The 17593-nt window shown below is 46.6% G+C and overlaps 2 long non-coding RNA genes across 2 annotated transcripts; one reads left to right on the top strand and one right to left on the bottom strand.

Annotated features, from left to right (window-relative positions):
• The first annotated feature begins 9746 nt into the window (after positions 1–9746).
• Positions 9747–11486, top strand: LOC4397665 (uncharacterized). The gene is made up of 4 exons (XR_009764887.1): positions 9747–10401; positions 10475–10548; positions 10642–10940; positions 11026–11486. It is a non-coding gene; the product is annotated as an uncharacterized LOC4397665 (long non-coding RNA).
• Positions 11487–14459: 2973 nt separating this feature from the next.
• LOC133391385 (uncharacterized) lies at positions 14460–16972 on the bottom strand. Its single transcript, XR_009764888.1, has 2 exons — positions 16216–16972; positions 14460–16155 (listed from the first exon to the last, which is right to left on the bottom strand). It is a non-coding gene; the product is annotated as an uncharacterized LOC133391385 (long non-coding RNA).
• Between the last annotated feature and the right edge of the window lie 621 nt (positions 16973–17593).

Genomic DNA, 17593 nt, shown 5'->3' with positions numbered 1-17593 from the left:
GCCAGATTTGGTGTTGCCACGACGTGGTGGGAGTATATTTCTTGCACAGTTTATTATCTTTGTTTTTAGAGCGTTCCACCTCTTGCTCGTAGTTTCATATCTGTTTTCTGGTAGTAGAGACTCTTCTAAAGCGGCTTTGATTTCCTGTTGGACAGTAATGTCCCTTAGAGAGTGTTGAGCCGAGGCTGCGTGTTTTCTCCGCCCCCATTGTCGCGGGAGCGGGCGATTCTACAACAAGGCGATTCCGAAGTGTGTTACAATGAGTCTATAGCTGGTAGTGTGGTTTATAGTTAAAACTGTATAGTAGATATGCTACAATATGATTTTAAACATTTAACATCTGAAATAAAATCGCATGCGGCGATGCGGCAATATCAAATAAATTTGATTTTGTCGCATCGCCGCATGTGGCAGATTTGCAAGTGCTGTCATTAATGTCCCATACAAAAGCTTGCGGCAAAATTGCATGCGGCGAGGTTCTGAGGTTCTGATGGAAAATCGGACCTACGTCTGATAGAACTTCTTCTTCTTTTTGGCACAACAACCGCTGGCGGTCAAGGCCTGTTTGTACCCACTAGTGAAGTGGACTTGGCTTTCAGTGACTTATTGTTACCATAGCAGGATAGTCAGTCGAACGTATGGAGGCACGGTCTATTCGGGCTTGAACCCATGACGGGCATGTTTTTAGAACATAGGAGGATAAATCTCAACGTCTGATAGAACATAGGAGGATAAATCCTTTCTCGCCAAAGAAGAAGAAGAAAAAAAGGTTCTGAATGGCGTTCTCTAGTTCTTCTTTCTGGTGCACATTGTGCTTATTTTCGAATCGAAGTAAAGCGATATAAAATTTCAAATAGACCGTTAGTGTTGTATAAAACAACGTAACCGCAGTAAAAGAAGAACGCCGTATGGCACAAATGGTTGCGTTTTCCTGCGCAACAGATTGCTTCATGATGGTCGGAGAACCACAGCCGAAGCGCTGCCTGCCGGAACAGGCGGATACCATATCAGCAACCACCACCAAACTGCGTTAGGGAAGCCGCCACTCTTCCGTTATATTCCGGACACTTTTCATTGCAAAGGCTGCGTTTGCGTTCTAGGACGACGGTTCGTCCGCCACTTTCGCCTTTATAAAGTTCATCCGAAGCCCCTGTGCTAGTGTTAGGGAACCGTATAATATCCCTAAAGTGGTGACCCCGACGTGATAGTGAAATCCAAAAGCTCAAGCTAAATGTTGTGGGCAGCCGTGCCGACCCCTGGACTTGCCGTGGCAGTTGCGCTGCCACTGGTCAACGTCCAGGAGGACGACAGTGTACACGCACACTGTCGCACACACTAAGCAGCGCAAGGCTTAGTGTGTGCCGAGCGCCATACAGGCAGAGTGTGTTTGCGAGCCGATCGAGCAGGAGCTCTCGGCAGGGGCGCTCGGTGCGGCTGGTGCGCGGCCAACGCACTTGTGATTTTAAAGTGTTTATTGTGATTGTTAATTGTGTTGTATTATTGATTTTGTATGAGCGTAAATTAAATATTTAAATACAAAAGTTCCAAACACAACAGTGGCGACGAGGATGGGATCCTCCTGCGTAAGGGGGATCCAACAAGAATCCGCGGACGCCATCGCGATCAGGCCCATCTCGCTTTTGCTGCATCATCGCAGTGGCCAAGACCTTGGCACCAGTCCCCGTGCTTGCGGGACATCGCGAACGATTTGGGTCGCCACCGCCGCCAACACCGAGGCCCCCGGCTGCCGTCCCATCATTGGCGACCACATGGGCAGCCGAGCACACACTCTCGGCGACAAGGAAGGTCGTCGGGCTACAGCCCCAGCAACACCAGCAGCACCACAGGCGAGGCAGCTTTCCGCCTTGCTGCTGGAACATCAGATGGGCGTCACATCCGCCCATGCTGCAGCCCCAGGTTTCACGGGTGAGGACGCATTCCGCCCAGCTGCAGCAGCAGCAGTGCAAGGATTCATCGGCGACGAGCAATACCGCCCGGCTCGAGCTCAGCACATCATCGGCGAGGCAGCAATTCCGCCGCGGCTCGAGCCCTGCCTCACATAACGGCGACGTAACATTCCGCCTCGGCAGCACAACAAGGATCCATCGGCGACGAGCAATACCGCCCCGGCTCGAGCTCAGCACATCATCGGCGAGGCAGCAATTCCGCCGCGGCTCGAGCCCTGCCTCTCACCACGGCGACGTAACATTCCGCCTCGGCAGCACACAAGGATCAGCAACGCACAGGTTGCATCGGCTGCAACACAGCAGCCCCACATCGGTGCGAAAGTTTCGACCTGGCTGTAGTCGAACGGGCGTCGCCAATTGCGCCCCGACTGCAGCCTCAGCATAAATGAAGGGCGATGAGCCATGCCGCCCTGGCTGCAGCCCCGTTGCAACGGGACACACATTTTTCCCCGGCTGCAGCCAAAGCATCGTAGGAAGGCGAGGAACCATGCCGCCCGAGTATTTTCATCTCTGCCGCCCGTCATCGGAAAAAGATAAATCGCTGCTGCCCTGGGGCAAGCATCATCGCGGCATCATCATCGTCATCATCATCGCGGCACCATCATCATCGTCATCATCATCGCGGCATCATCATCATCGTCATCATCATTGCCGTCACACTATCGCCGCCGTCCCAGGGAGCGGCACAGCAGTAGCCTCCACCGCGGTGTGGCCCGAGAGCAGCAGCCAGCGCTGCACAGCGCACCAACATCGGGGTCCCCACATCTTGGCAGCATCGGCCGGAAGGGTTCAGCACGCCGGTATTATTATTATTATTATTATTATTATTATTATTATTATTATTATTATTATTATTATTATTATTATTATTATTATTATTATTATTATTATTATATATGAGATTGAGATGTCGAAGTCGAAGCAATCCGAGACAGTGTTGAAGACAGCCGACATGCGGAACATAGGGTCTGACCGACCAGCGCTGGAACGGGGTCGATGCAACAAAGGCGATGAGTCGATAGAGCCATTTAGCAATCCAGCGATGAAAGAACACTGTGCATTGCGTCTTCTAACCGAAAGAGGTTCAAGGCCTAGAAGACGACACCGCGCAGCATACGGAGGAAGATTATTGCGATCCTGCCAGGGAAGTAGGCGTAGGGCATATCTCGTGAGCTTACGTTGAATCGCCTCAAGTCGAGCAATTGAAGAAGCGGTAGTTGGGCTCCAGACTACGCACGAATATTCCAGAACCGAACGAACGATACAGTTGTACACAGCTTTGATGCACATGGGGTTGCGGAATTCATTAGTTGTCCGGATAACCACGCCAAGTAATTGATTTCCTCTGGCTACAACGTCATCGATATGCTGTTTAAAGTTCAAACTAGAGTCAAGCAGAACGCCCAGGTCTTTGGCATGATTCTGTCGATTAACTGCATCGACTAAAAGACACACAGTAGCATTTCTCGATGCAGATAGTCAGTCCATTACGCTTGCACCACGAACAGAAAATTTCGATGCAGTCTTGCAGGAATGTACAATCACCTGTGTTGTGAATAGGCGCAAAAATTTTTGCGTCGTCGGCAAACAGACTGATACTGTCGGGAGGTAAAGCGAGGGTAACATCGTTGATAAACAATATGAAGAGAAGCGGGCCAATGTTGCTTCCTTGTGGCACACCCGAGCTGCTGACTATTTCTTTGGACATGTGCTTTTCAATTTTCACGATGTATGTGCGATTTATTAGATACGACTTAAGCCACTGTACGAGCGGGCTGGGAACTCCTAGCTTATCGAGTTTAGCGAGAAGAATTGCGTGCGGAAGAGAGTCGAATGCTGCTTTTAGATCTGTATAAATTGCATCGACTTGAGCTCCGGCATCAATTTGACTAGTGCAATAGGTTACAAATTCAACCAGGTTCGTGGTAGTCGACTTTTTTGGCACGAATCCATGTTGATACGGACTTAGGTAGCTGCGGCATGCATGTAGCAGATTTTTGTATATCACTAGTTCGAACACCTTGGCAATGGCACACAAGGATGTAATACCCCGGTAGTTGATGGCATCTGTCCTGTCGCCCTTTTTGTAAATAGGAACCATCCAAGATTTCCTCCACGCTTTGGGAAAGTAGCCATTGGCTAGCGATGCATTGAACAATTTTGCAAGGATAGGTGCTACTGTCGTTTGACAGCGTTTCAGCACGGTAGAAGGAATTCCGTCGGGTCCAGGAGCGAAGGAAGGCTTTAGTTGCGCTAGGGCAGATAAAACGATCTCACTGTCGATGAAAGGAGTGCTCATGTTAATTGCACCAGCCGGAGTGTTGACGAGAGCAGCATCAATGGTATCGGTATCATTCATGGCCGGTGAAAAGCAATCTGCGAAGCGATCCGCGAAGAGATTGCACATTTCATTAGTGTTGGCACTTGTTGCTCCTTTGTACGTAATGGATTTCGGTGTATGCGTGGATTTTGTGTTGCTGTTGTAGAAGCGAAAAAACGAGTCAGGCCACCGGCAGAGGTTACGTTGAATTTTACTCAAATATCTGCGATATCGAAACCTGTTATAGCTGCAGTATAAAGAGTGCGTGTCAAAGTAGATCGAGCGAGATCTTTGGCAGCGGCGCGTTTGGTAGTGACGATAAGCAGCTCTTTTTACACGTTTGAGTCGTTTGAGTGTGCGGTCCGCCCAGGGGGGGTTAGGTTTAGGACGCTGAACTGGGACGCATACAACAAAGGCTTGCAGCATGAAGGACGAGAATGAACATACTGGTTCGTCAAGTGAAATAAAATTGGAACAATGAAAGCTATTGTTAAACATTGATATCATGTCGTTAAGTTTCACATAGTCAGCTTTAGCAAAGTTATAACGATAAAATGCGGTTGTCGTCAAGTTTTGTCGAGTCGTCGAATTGCGTCGGGTCGACGAGTTAATACGTATATTGAAGTCAAACGCCGGATGGTAGGAGTCAAGAGGTACAAGCGGAACAACACTTGGAAAGACAGGCGAACACAATTTAGCTGCAGCATTGTTAGCGTAGAGCAGGTCAAGCATGCGTCCGTGCGAATTATTGATGTGATTAAGTTGCACTAATCCGTTAAATTTAAATCCATCCACAAAGGTCTTGTTGGTGGTACAGATGTGCGTTATTGCAGGTGACGCGCACACAAATATACTCGAGAGAACGATCACGGGAAGGTAATTCTATCGACTCGTATGCGTTAGAAACGGCTAGCAAAACACCACCACCGCGAGAGCTAGAGCCGCTGAGAGAGCGATCACAGCGGTAAACAGAGAAGTTGTTGTTGAAGAGAAGAGCAGATGGAATGTTGTCAACAAGCCAAGTTTCCGAGAGGGCGATGAGATCGAAGTCAGCCTCCGATACAGCTAAGTGAAATTCTTTTGTTTTAGTACGCAAACCTCTAACGTTTTGATAATAGCAGCTTAAATACTTAGCGGTAGCGTTGTCATTGTGGCGGTTGGATAAAGCGGGTATACGGTAAGTCAATTGAGCTGCGTTGTCAGAGCATGAGGCTTGGCGTGTTTGTTGCGTGCAATCGTCTAGTTGAGAAAAAAGCGATCGATTGTAGACTGGTGCAGGTGCGGAGATGAAGCGCGGTGGTTTTGGGGCGGTCCAGAAACAAGTGTTGAGTTGGGTGCTTCCAAGGTATCATTCACCGGGGGGTGACACTGTTGTGATGATGTTGTTTCAGGACCAGGTGGAGTAGACGTGCGTGCTGCTAAACGGTGAGTCGTTGGTGTGCGTGTGGTGTAGCGGTGATCAGTACTAGTAGCTGGTGTGCGTGTTGTAAAGCGGTTTCGGGTGGCTATAGGAGATGAGGTTTGGTGGTCGTGTTGACGGGATGGAAAAAACTCACGTACACCGATACCGACGGGCCAAGTGGATGGTGTGACTGCCGCATCTCGAAGGATAGCCGGGACTCTCACTTTGAATGAAAGCCAATTCATGCTGTCCACACTAACCCCTCTTCTCAGCAAGCAATACGCTATAACGTCATCGGTGGCTAAGCGACGCTTTACAGAAGCGACCACTTGTTCCACAGTGACGGCCGTTGATAAGCGGGATAGGCGGATCCAGATCCTATCTGTGGATGGCTCACGAGGTGCAGCTTGAAACGGTGATGATAACGGATCGGTTCCCACCAGTTCATGCGGTTGTGTAGGTGCCGGCTGGACGGCAATCGTGGTATTGGTGTATGCGTTTGGCGATGACGCGGCACAAAGGATGTTACCGCAACTGTTTACAATTCTGTTTACACCAGGAGATGCCGAATCCTCGATTACGCGCCTCCGCTTTCTACCAGTGGCCGGTCGAGGATCAGGATTCCGAATGTGAGGCGTGGATGCAGTTTGAAGGAGGGTAAAACCACTGCGAACTTCGGCGACAATAGGCTCAACTAGCTTGCCGATAGCTGCTACAGCTGAGGTGAGGGCGGCTTAGAAACCGACCTGGGCGCCTATTTCTTTTACCGAACGGCAGCGCGGATTTTTAAGAATGTTAGTGCAGCCAATGCAGCTCCAGTGCAGGTTGACATTGAACAATACTGCGTCAATCAGCTCGGGGGGCAATTTGCAACAGCCGCGGTGGAACGTAGCGTCACAATATGCACAACTGATGATGCAGCCGGTGGCCTCTAGTGGTTCAGCACACGAGAAGCAAATAGCCGCCATCGCGAAATCACGCGTAATCGCAGCACAACACTGCTAAGCCGAGCAGGAAAAAACAGCAGGAAACCACAGTTGCGGTGCAACTAAACAATTCGCCAACACGCAACGATGACGTGAAGCAGTTTAATAGTCCGTAGAATAGGCAACAATGCGATGCGACGCAGAAAACACAAGAAAATTACTGAAAAATCACGGAGCGCGACGAAAGTGCGGCCGAACAGTTAAACGTCAAACGTCAGTATTCCCTTAGTGGAATACCCCCGCGTCGGTTCGAGCCCTTCGGTATTAAAAGGGGGAGATGTTGTGGGCAGCCGTGCCGACCCCTGGACTTGCCGTGGCAGTTGCGCTGCCACAGGTCAACGTCCAGGAGGACGACAGTGTACACGCACACTGTCGCACACACTAAGCAGCGCAAGGCTTAGTGTGTGCCGAGCGCCATACAGGCAGAGTGTGTTTGCGAGCCGATCGAGCAGGAGCTCTCGGCAGGGGCGCTCGGTGCGGCTGGTGCGCGGCCACCGCACTTGTTATTTTAAAGTGTGTTGTATCAGTTCTGTTAATTGTGTTTTATTATTTATTTTGTATGTTTAAATAAAGTACAATAGTGTCTAAACATAACACTAAACATCCGTTCCGCGAAGCGACCGTGTTTTTTTTGCGCCTGTGACACGAGATGAATCCTGAAGCACCGATCATTACCAGGCGCCAAAAAACGCCATACTGGCGTATTTCCAGCCATCGAAAAACCAACGCTTAACCAGCCTCCTTTCTTGCATTTCCTTGGGCGACCGGAAGCCTAGCATGCTGCTGTCCGAGATGCGAAGGTTAAGCGGAGAAGAATGTCCAGAAAGTGTGTTTTGCTCAACTTATGGCTCGACGCACTGCCAAGCACCGTGCGGTCCATCATCACTGCCATACCCAACGCAAAGCTCGACGATCAGGCGAACGTGGCCGACAAAATCATGGAGGTGCCACGTACCGATATTGCTGCAATACAACGAGATGAAATCCGTACATAGCCTACAACTTACACAACGCCGGATTACATTGCATCACTGGAATACCAAATCGAGGAATTTTCTCAACGGATGGACGAAATACTAGTTGGCATTGCGAATGAATTGCTTTAAAATTAACAGTCGTTAAAAATTAACCACAGTCGTTAAAAATTGCTAGAATTTGGCATCGCAATCGCATTGAGTTAATTTGTTAATTTTAACGACTGGTCCTATGCCGCCGCTAAACAAATATGTTTAATATGTTTAATATGTTTATTGATTAATCCATCGGGATCTTGAAGATCCTACATGAATGTACTTAAATTAGTGCTTATAGACTATGTAAGGTACATAAATCGATAGGGGAGAACAGGTGCACAAGAATAGAAAATGTATTTTGAAAATAAAATTATTACGTAAGTTGTGTCCTGAGTCTATCTCTAAAAACATTCTGTAGTATGTTGAAATCAAATAAATCAAAGTTACTTATGAAAGTTTGACACATAGCTGACATAGGATCAGACTGGCCAAAAAAGGCATAAAAAGGCATTTAGCTATCTCACGGCGCTTTTTCAACGACTGAATCCCTAAAAGCAGACACCGGGAATGGTATGACGGTAACACATCGCCCTGTCGCCATGGTAAGAGTCTTACAACATATCTAGTCGCTTTTCTTTGGATGGCCTCGATTCAATTACTCCATTGTTCGGTACAGGGATCGCTAACAATACTGCCATAATCTAACACTGATCGAACGTAGGCACAGTAGATGGTTTTTATGGTCATAGGATTACGGAAACCTTGCGTTGATCGAATAATCCAACCCAGTAGTTGGTTCCCTCTGGACACTATATTCTCTAGGTGATCGTTAAATGTTAAACGTGTGTCGAGAATGATCCCAAGGTCGCGGAATGTATCGGTGCGTTCAACGGATATGTTATCGAGCTGATAGTTGAATCGTGTGCAAGACCGAGAACGGTAAAAGGACAAAACACGACATTTTTCGATACATAGCACCATTGTATTATCACGGCACCATATGCTAAATAGGTTGATGGCGTGTTGAAGATTGATGCAGTCATTGGTATCGTTGATAGGAGCTTAACAGCTTAACGTCATCGGCGAACAGAAGAAAACGGTGTTCTGCTAGCAATAGCCCTACATCGTTTATATAAAGAATGAAGAGCAGCGGGCCCAAATTGCTGCCTTGAGGCACCCCTGAGGTTCCAAGCACCTCTCTAGAAATATGATCGTTTACCTTGATCTTGTATGAGCGTTCTGTGAGGTAGGAATTCAACCACTTAACTATTTGTTCCAAAAACCCTAACTTCTGCAATTTGACGATTAAAATGTCGTGTGAGATGAGGTCGAAAGCAGCTTTGAGTTCGGTGTAAATAGCATCCACTTGACCTCCGGAGTCGAGATTACGTTTGCAGAAACTAACGAATTCAGTGAGGTTCGTTAATGTTGAACGTTTGGGTACGAACCCGTGTTGGTTATCCATAATGTAATTCGATGTAGCGGAGAGCATAGGGCCGTAAAGCAGAAGCTCAAAAGCTTTTGATACCGCACAAAGTGATGTGATACCGCGATAGTTTGAAGCACATGAGCGATCCCCTTTTTTAAATATTGGAACCATCCACGAGATCTTCCACAAGCGTGGGAAAATACCGGAACTCAGTGACGTGTTGTATATGTTTGTTAATACAGGTGCTAGGGACTGATAGCATTTACTGATGATGTAACTCGGAATAAACCCATATACAAAGTGTCAACAGCAACTTTCCCGAACTGTCATATTCATACATTTCTCAGCAAGCGGAATTCCGCTCCCGCGAAATTCCGGTCCGTGTATTTTCGGCCTCATGCGTGATGAAATTTCGCGTATACTTTCTAGATGTTTGTTAACAATTATGTCGTTATATGCGTTGTACGGTGGAATATACATGGCACCGATATAAACAAAAATATTGCCCAATCGAATTTTGACCCATAACTATTCCATAGTTCGATCCGTCCGTTATTGTTCAACCAGGTTTCAGTTAATATTACGATTTTGTATTCAGTTTCGGAAAGTACTAGCATTAGATCATTCAGTTTTCGCAAGCCTCGAACATTTTGGTAGTACATCGGTAGGTATGCTATTGTTGTGTTGTTGATATTCAATTGCTATTCATCTGACGGACCGGCTTCCGCAGAATCATCAGTCCGTTTAGTGTTAACTCGTCGCGGTCTTTTTTTAGGAGCGGCTAAGCATTCTGGAGGAGATCTGGTAGGTGTAGTGGTGACAAGCATTCGCTCGTTGAGATCCTGCTGTCCCGGCAAACAATGCGAGGGTTGGTGAGGTACCTCTCGCTCTAATTTCTCTAGTCTAGTCTAGTTGCCTCGCTTCCTCCTATAGCGATTCTGTCGAGCTGAGCTTTCACGTCCCTCACCACCGATCTCCTTCCTACCCCTCGCCTAAGATCGTCTGACGTCTCGCCTGACACCTTTCGTTGTGTTGGTGCTCTGCGGCTGCTGTCACTGTAGAAGTCAAGTTGTGTGTGTAAAAAAACGTAAACAGTGTTGTTGGCTGATCAATTTTGGTAAGTTTTTTAATAATTAAGGTCTTAATTTTACGTAAGTAAGTGCCATTTTAGCAAAAGAAAGTGGTAGAAGTCCTGCCCAATGTGTGCTGGCTCCGTCGGAAGCGTTACGTGCATGTACCGGCGTAGGAAAGTGGTGTGGTGAACAACACAGCACAAGACAACGGGTAAGTGTTATCCAGCGATTATCATGATTAAGAAACATTATTTTAATAGACTATGGCCTCTTTTAACTTGCAGATATAATGCAGAAATGATATGGGCCTGCCTCAGGTGTTTGCGACTGTGCGCTGTGTATGATTGTGTATGATTCGGTAAGTTGTAAGTGGGCCACGAAAGAAGAAGAAGATTGTTTGGCGAAGCTAGCGACTAGGATGCTAATCGTGGTGTTTATTCCTTTTTTGCAGCCAATTTTCCTCTATCCGTGGAACGTGGGGTTACGAGGAACCGTTCAAGAGGATCCTCCGGAAGCTGTACGGCGACGAGTCGGGCTCTACCAGCACAACACGCTAGAGGCCCAGCCGGCACCGGGTGCCCCGATTGCGCCGTCAGACGGTGTAGAGCGCTCGTTCACAACGTTCGGGACAGAAATACAACCCTTCGGATCATTATCCTCTGCCTCACAATAGCTGCAGCAGCAACAGGACTGAACCGACCGCACTACTGATTGCGGTCAAATTTCCTGGCAGGAGAAAAAATCCCACAAGTAAGTTCCTTCTAGATGCACTATCGCTACATCTAGATATGTTGTTTTATCTTCTCTCTAAAACAAATGTTTTATATTCCCTCAGGTGTATCGATTTCATCGACGGCCGCTCGCTGGCGGCACCAACATACCACTGGATAACCTTGGAAAGGCGACAAACATCACGACATCACGTGAATAGTGTTATTGAGTTTATTGAACAAACTTGATGTTAACGAGTTAAGTTTAATTTTATATGCGCTTTAGGGCATAAATCGATATGCCTAATTTTAAGTTAAGTGTTTTGACATGTGCGTGTGTGTGAAGGGGCAAAATAAGCGCTAAGCAAACTAAGCGGCCATGTAGGGCCCCGTGGTCTTGAGGGGCCCCAAAAATGGAACCCACCCTCCGCTCGCAAGTAAAATTGCTACTCAAACCTTCTCTATCATTTACCTGCTAAACGCTTCAACCAAACCTACATTTATGTGACTGATTAGGGCCTCCACTCGTATGTGCGGATTTTACACAACATTTTAGATAAATAAATCTAGTTTATATTCTCATAAATCACTACGCATTTTTAAAGGGGGAATAAAGATGATGACATATATTTAGTTTGTTAGAAGGTTTGTAAGCACGTTCACTAGCTGATGTTGTCTGGATTTTTTGCGGACTGCATTTCGATTACATTGGTTTAACCTGGTGGATCTGGTAGCTTGTAGCGCACCATACTCGCCTGTCCGCGATGGCTAGGCCATGTCATACCCCTGGTACTGAACGATCCAGCCCATAGTCGTTCGCAAAGACATACAAAAGGAAGCTGTTCATGGTGTGTCAAAGCATGTGTAACAGATGGTAGAAGATGGGTACCTGCGGGTAAGAGAGTCCATTTCTATCGTTTTATTATCGGTTGCTTACACGTTCAAATTGATGTGCACAGATTACGGCCCAATCCTGAGGGCTCACCGTTGAAAAAGGTGCTGTCAGCGTGTGATGTCCTCAATGAGGATCTTGACACGGAACCGAGAGTGGTCAGAGTGGTCAGGATACATACAGTGGCGGATTAAGGGTATCGGGGGCCCTTGGCGGTAAGACGAGTTGAGGCCCCCTGTAAATGGTAAATGGTGGTCCGGGAGGATGGGGGGGGGGGAGGGTGTTAGCGGCATTAAACTGGCTGTTGAGAGTTTGAACGCCGTCGGGGGGCCCTACGATCATCAGTCACAGGCTCTAAAATTGATTCGCCAGCCTCGGGGCCCCAACGTCCATCCTTCCGGGGGCCCTTGTCGCTGGTACTCTGTCCATACGGCATACTATAGAATGGCGATCTACGGGGCCCCTTAATCGGCGGGGCCCCAAGCGACCGCCTAGTCCACCTACCGTTAGATCCGCCACTGGATGAGGATGATAATGTCATGCCCGTCATAGGTTCAAGCCTCATATAGACGGTCCCCTCGTAGTAAGGACTGGCCAGCCGGATGTGTGGTACTAAAAAGACGCAAAAGCTTGCATTGGCTGGCATGACCAGGTAGATGAATACGGCAAATAGAAGAAGAAGAAACAGGAAAATGGAAAGCAGCAGTCTGTAGAAGCTTCGGTTGAGACCTTTGGTTGCATGTGGATGGAATGATGAGATTGTGGGTGGTTCGGGTGATGAATGGTTGGGAGCGGAGATGAATGAATTGGCGAAGCCAGTTTACCTCTTTTCATGCATTGTATGAGGAATCAATTAAAATAGTTAAATGGTATTTAAATATGGGTCAATTTTCGGGAAAATCAGGAAAGAAAAAAATGCGACATTTTTTAACACATGAGTACATTATCTCATATGGCCGTTAAAACCAGCTTACATCGGGTTGAGATCACCATTGGAGTATCACACTTGATAAAAAATCAAATTTCCGGTACGGAATTATTCCTTCACTTTCGCTCGTTTGAAATTGGCTTCATAACCGTTGATCGACATGGCGATCAAATGGCCACATCAGAAACGGCACGGAACGGCAACCACCAGCATAGCACAAATATTGCTTCAACACCAGAATTGATCGGCTCTCGCATCGTCAAGGTCACAGGTAAAACCAAATACACTACATATATATGTACCAATCGCCAATTCAAGATACAACTACAACCCTACCATATACCAGTACCAGCTGATGAGCTATCGCACACAAGCGAGCGGCGCGCGCAAATAAGAGGAAGGGGCCTGAAGGAAGAGAGGACAGGGGAAGGCACCGGGAGAGAGAGTGTGTGTGGTCAAAATTTTTGGCCATTTAAATTTTGTCCACCAACACCGTTGCATTTCGGAGCTTTTTTCTTGCCAGAAAGAGATAGCCATACACTTGACATACAGCTGTCTCGTTCATATGACATTTCCAAGGCTCGCAAGCTCTTTAATGCGAGGGCTCTGGAGCAGTAAACTTGTATGGCGTGCGAGCCCTCGCGCGCCCTCGCAAATCGCTGTCACTTGCACTGCGGGGTATCACAATCGAATCCCCTCCTGTCATTCGTTCGTCCAATATGGCCTTCCCGCCAAACCTATAAGCCCACCTAGTCCCTCCAATCCAAAATTGTCAAACTGCTTTCCGTCAGCTTTTTGTCACGGAAAGGCGCCAATCTCAGTATGACCGACACAACACTAGGGTAACTGTACCAGTTTTCGGCAGTGTACCTATTTTCGGCAGGGTAGCTAAAAACGTGAAATTCTGCACAAATGCGGTAAAAAATTTCACAAAACACAATTTTGTAGTGAAAGTGTACTTATTTGATATTCACATACGAAGTTTCACATCGTTTCATTACGTATTTTCCAAAATATCAAATAAATTGTGCTTTTTTTCGGCAGCTTTGCTGTCAGCCAATCGTTCGGCAGGTTTTGTGATTAAGAGAATCAGAACAGTAAAACAATGAAAAAGTGGTACATATTAAAGATTTTATGCTTATTTAATTTATTCTAGCTTGTTAGGAATTTTAAAATCACGATAAACAGGTTATTTTTCACTTTAAATGCTAGGTACACAGTAAATGTTCATTTTTGACAGCTCAATGTTGTGGGCTCCTGCCGAAACTCGGAACAATAACACACTTTGAATTTGGCTGAATATTCCTTTTAAAATTGATCAGAACACTACAATGCGTATGTCGACACATAATATGACCTTTCTTGTACCAAATATCACCAATTTTGCGACAAACAATGCACTAACTTAAGAGAAAAATAAATATTTGTAAGCCAGTTCGCACCGTACGCTATAACCATCAAACTGTCAATGGCTGCTCTGTTTAAACGTCGCATCAAAATGGCTGTCAAAACGGGCCAAAAAAAGCAACATAAAATTAATAATTAAAGTGCTTTTTAACACCAATCTTAGGAAAGTAAGAGTGTTAAATTGCTTTAAACATTTTTTTGTACATATTGACATTGATACAAACATTTTCTGACCTGTATTCGCGCTGCCGAAAATAAGAACACAGCCTGCCGAAAATAGGAACAAACTGCCGAAAATAGGAGCAAAATCAATGTTTGCATTTATACGAATATTTATGATGTTGTGTCTTTGGCTTGCATCAGGTACTTTATTCAAACACTGATATAACAGTACACATAATAAATATAAACTCACAAGCACAATACACACTAAAATACTCGGCCGCGCGCCAGCCGTACCGTGCCCTGCCGGGAGCCCTGCTCGACCGGCTGCTCGCAACACCTGCTCGTCCGAGCGCACAACCCAAGTAGCAGAGCCGAAGTTGTTGAGAGATTTTGCTGTGTGCCAAAGCGAGAGGCCCTGTCTTCTCTCTCTAGATTTTGGACGGCAAACCGCCGCCCGTGCAGAGGTGTGTGCGTGTGACGAAAAATTATGGATGAAATACGGGGGAAGCAGGGTTGGAAGTCTTTCGTTCGTCACACACACATGCATTTACCAGCGGATATCGCTGGACCGAGTCTACCCATCTCTCTCGATCCACCATGATTTTTCTGCTATCGCGCTCATTCGGGTGTTAGGCATCCTCAGTCTGTCCAGAACTTTCCCTGTGGAAGGATGTGTTGGAGTGAGGTGCGATTTCTTGTGCGACGTACTTTGCTCATTTACGTTTTGTGCCGTGTTGCTTCTTCCTCAGTTATGGAATGATTTATCCTAGCAAATTGTTGAGGTAAGTTTCTTACTGTGTGCTTGTGCAGGTACATTCAATTAACCTTTGGCGTCTAAAAAGTTACAGGTGTGTGCGCTATTTATCAACGACTACTTGCTAGCCTCGTCAAAAATCTTCAAAGTGAGCGACGGAAAGAAAACATTTTCCAGTTTTAAAATATTAAGGTAAGTGTTGATCTAATCCTCTGCGCTAAACTCTCCATAGTAATACATATAACTTACATTCATTATTGCTTCATTCAGCCCCCGGTGAGGACGTCATTACTTAACAGAAGCCGGTTCAACAAGCGCAGCTTCTGTTCATGACGTCATCACGAAACTGAAGCCAGCTGAACACGCGCAGCACGGATGGTACCACGAGCGCAGTAGGAGGAAGGAAGAACGGTAAATTTGGAAGGGGGAAAGCGTTCTGCCGTCTACACAGCGGGAGTATGCTAAAACACATTCTTGGGATGTTCCCAAGGACGCAAAAACCGACGGCGGCCTGTGTAATCTGATCTCCCTACAAAGCTCTCCACAAAGCTCTCGTTTGCAGGCTTGTCGCCTGCACACAGGCCACAGGCGCTCTTCGCCACAGGCGCTCGAACCATCCGTCACGCACACATCTAAACGTTCTGGTTTCTTCAGCCGCTCACGCATACCAATGTGTTTGCTCCACCCCCTTTTTCGGATTGCCTTCCCACATGTGTTTTAACATACTCCCGCTGTGTAGACGGCAGAACACTTAGCCCCTTCCAAATTTACCGTTCTTCCTCCTCTCGTTCTTCCTTCCTCCTACTGCGCTCGTGGTACCATCCGTGCTGCGCGTGTCCAGCTGGCTTCATTTTAGTGATGACGTCATGAACAGGAGCTGCGCGTGTTGAACCGGCTTCTGTTAAGTAATGACGTCCTCACCGGGGGCTGAATGAAGCAATAATGAATGTAAGTAGTATGTATTACTATGGAGAGTATAGCGCAGAGGATTAGATCAAAACTTATCTTAATATTTTAAAACTGGAAAACGTTTTCTTTCCGTCGCTCACTTTGAAGATTGTTGACGAGGCCAGCATGCAGTCGTTGATAAATAGCGCACACACCTGTAACTTTTTAGACGCCAAAGGTTAGTTGAATGTACCTGCACAAGCACACAGCTAGAAACTTACCTCAACAATTTGCTAGGATAAATCATTCCATAACTGAGGAAGAAGCAACACGGCACAAAACGTAAATGAGCAAAGTACGTCGCACAAGAAATCGCACCTCACTCCAACACATCCTTCCACAGGGAAAGTTCTGAACAGACTGAGGATGCCTAACACCCGAATGAGCGCGTTAGCAGAAAAATCATGGTGGATCGAGAGAGATGGGTAGACTCGGTCCAGCGATATCCGCTGGTAAATGCATGTGTGTGTGTGACGAACGAAAGACTTCAAACCCCGCTTCCCCCGTATTTTTTTTTTATTTTTTTTATTTTATTAATTGCTCGGCCACGTTGGGTTACAGCAATAGTGCTTACTGACTATCTTCTTCTTCTTTGGCTCAACAACCGATGTTGGTCAAGGCCTGCCTGTACCCACTTGTGGGCTTGGCTTTCAGTGACTAATTGATTCCCCCCCCCATAGCAGGATAGTCAGTCCTACGTATGGCGGCGCGGTCTATTTGGGGATTGAACCCATGACGGGCATGTTGTTAAGTCGTACGAGTTGACGACTGTACTACGAGATCGGCCAACTGACTGACTATACTGACTATAGTGTACAATTATTCACGAAGGAGTTGGAAGGAGTTTATGGTACGGAAAAGGAGCGAAGACGGGATCGGTAGACAGGATAGGATATGTTGAAATCGAACAGATCAGAAGTACTATTAAAAGACGACATAGCTCTTACAAAAGGCTCATTGCGAGCAAAACGTGTACGACATATATGTAACTGGAGACGAAAACGATAACGTAAGGTGCGACAAGGTGCATACAAATGTAAGCGCGACAGAAGTGAAGGAGTATCAATCGTATTGAGCAATATGCCAGCGACGAAAGAAGCCTGAGCGACCGAGAGGCGGTGCTCCAACTTGGCAAGGCCTAATAGAGTGCATCTATCGTCATACGAAGGAAGCGGAATGGAGTGATGACCCAGCGACCTACGAAATACGATCCTTGTAAAACGTCTCTGGATCCTCTCAATCCTTTGGAGCAGAGATATTTGGATAGGAGACCAGATGACACAGGCATATTCCAGTACGGAACGGACCCAACAACAATAAAGGGACTTAAGACAAAAAGGATCACGAATTTCAGTGGACATGCGACAAATATAACCAAGACTTTTGTTGGCCTTGTTGATGACATAGTCCGTGTGCTCCTTAAAAGAAAGACTCGGGTCAAAGAAGACGCCAAGACCCTTAGACAAGGACGCACGGGGAATAGGGGCATCACAGACACTATAAGCATGAGTTATACTTGTAGAAGATCGGAAGAAAGACAAGACAGAACATTTTTCAGGACACAGGACTAAACCGTTAGAAGCACACCATGTAGAGAAT

The sequence above is a fragment of the Anopheles gambiae genome, chromosome 2 (genome assembly GCF_943734735.2).
Source record: "Anopheles gambiae chromosome 2, idAnoGambNW_F1_1, whole genome shotgun sequence".
Lineage (NCBI taxonomy): Eukaryota > Metazoa > Arthropoda > Insecta > Diptera > Culicidae > Anopheles > Anopheles gambiae.
The sequence above is the reverse complement of the archived record's forward strand: the minus strand, read 5'-3'. Positions and strand labels throughout refer to the sequence as shown.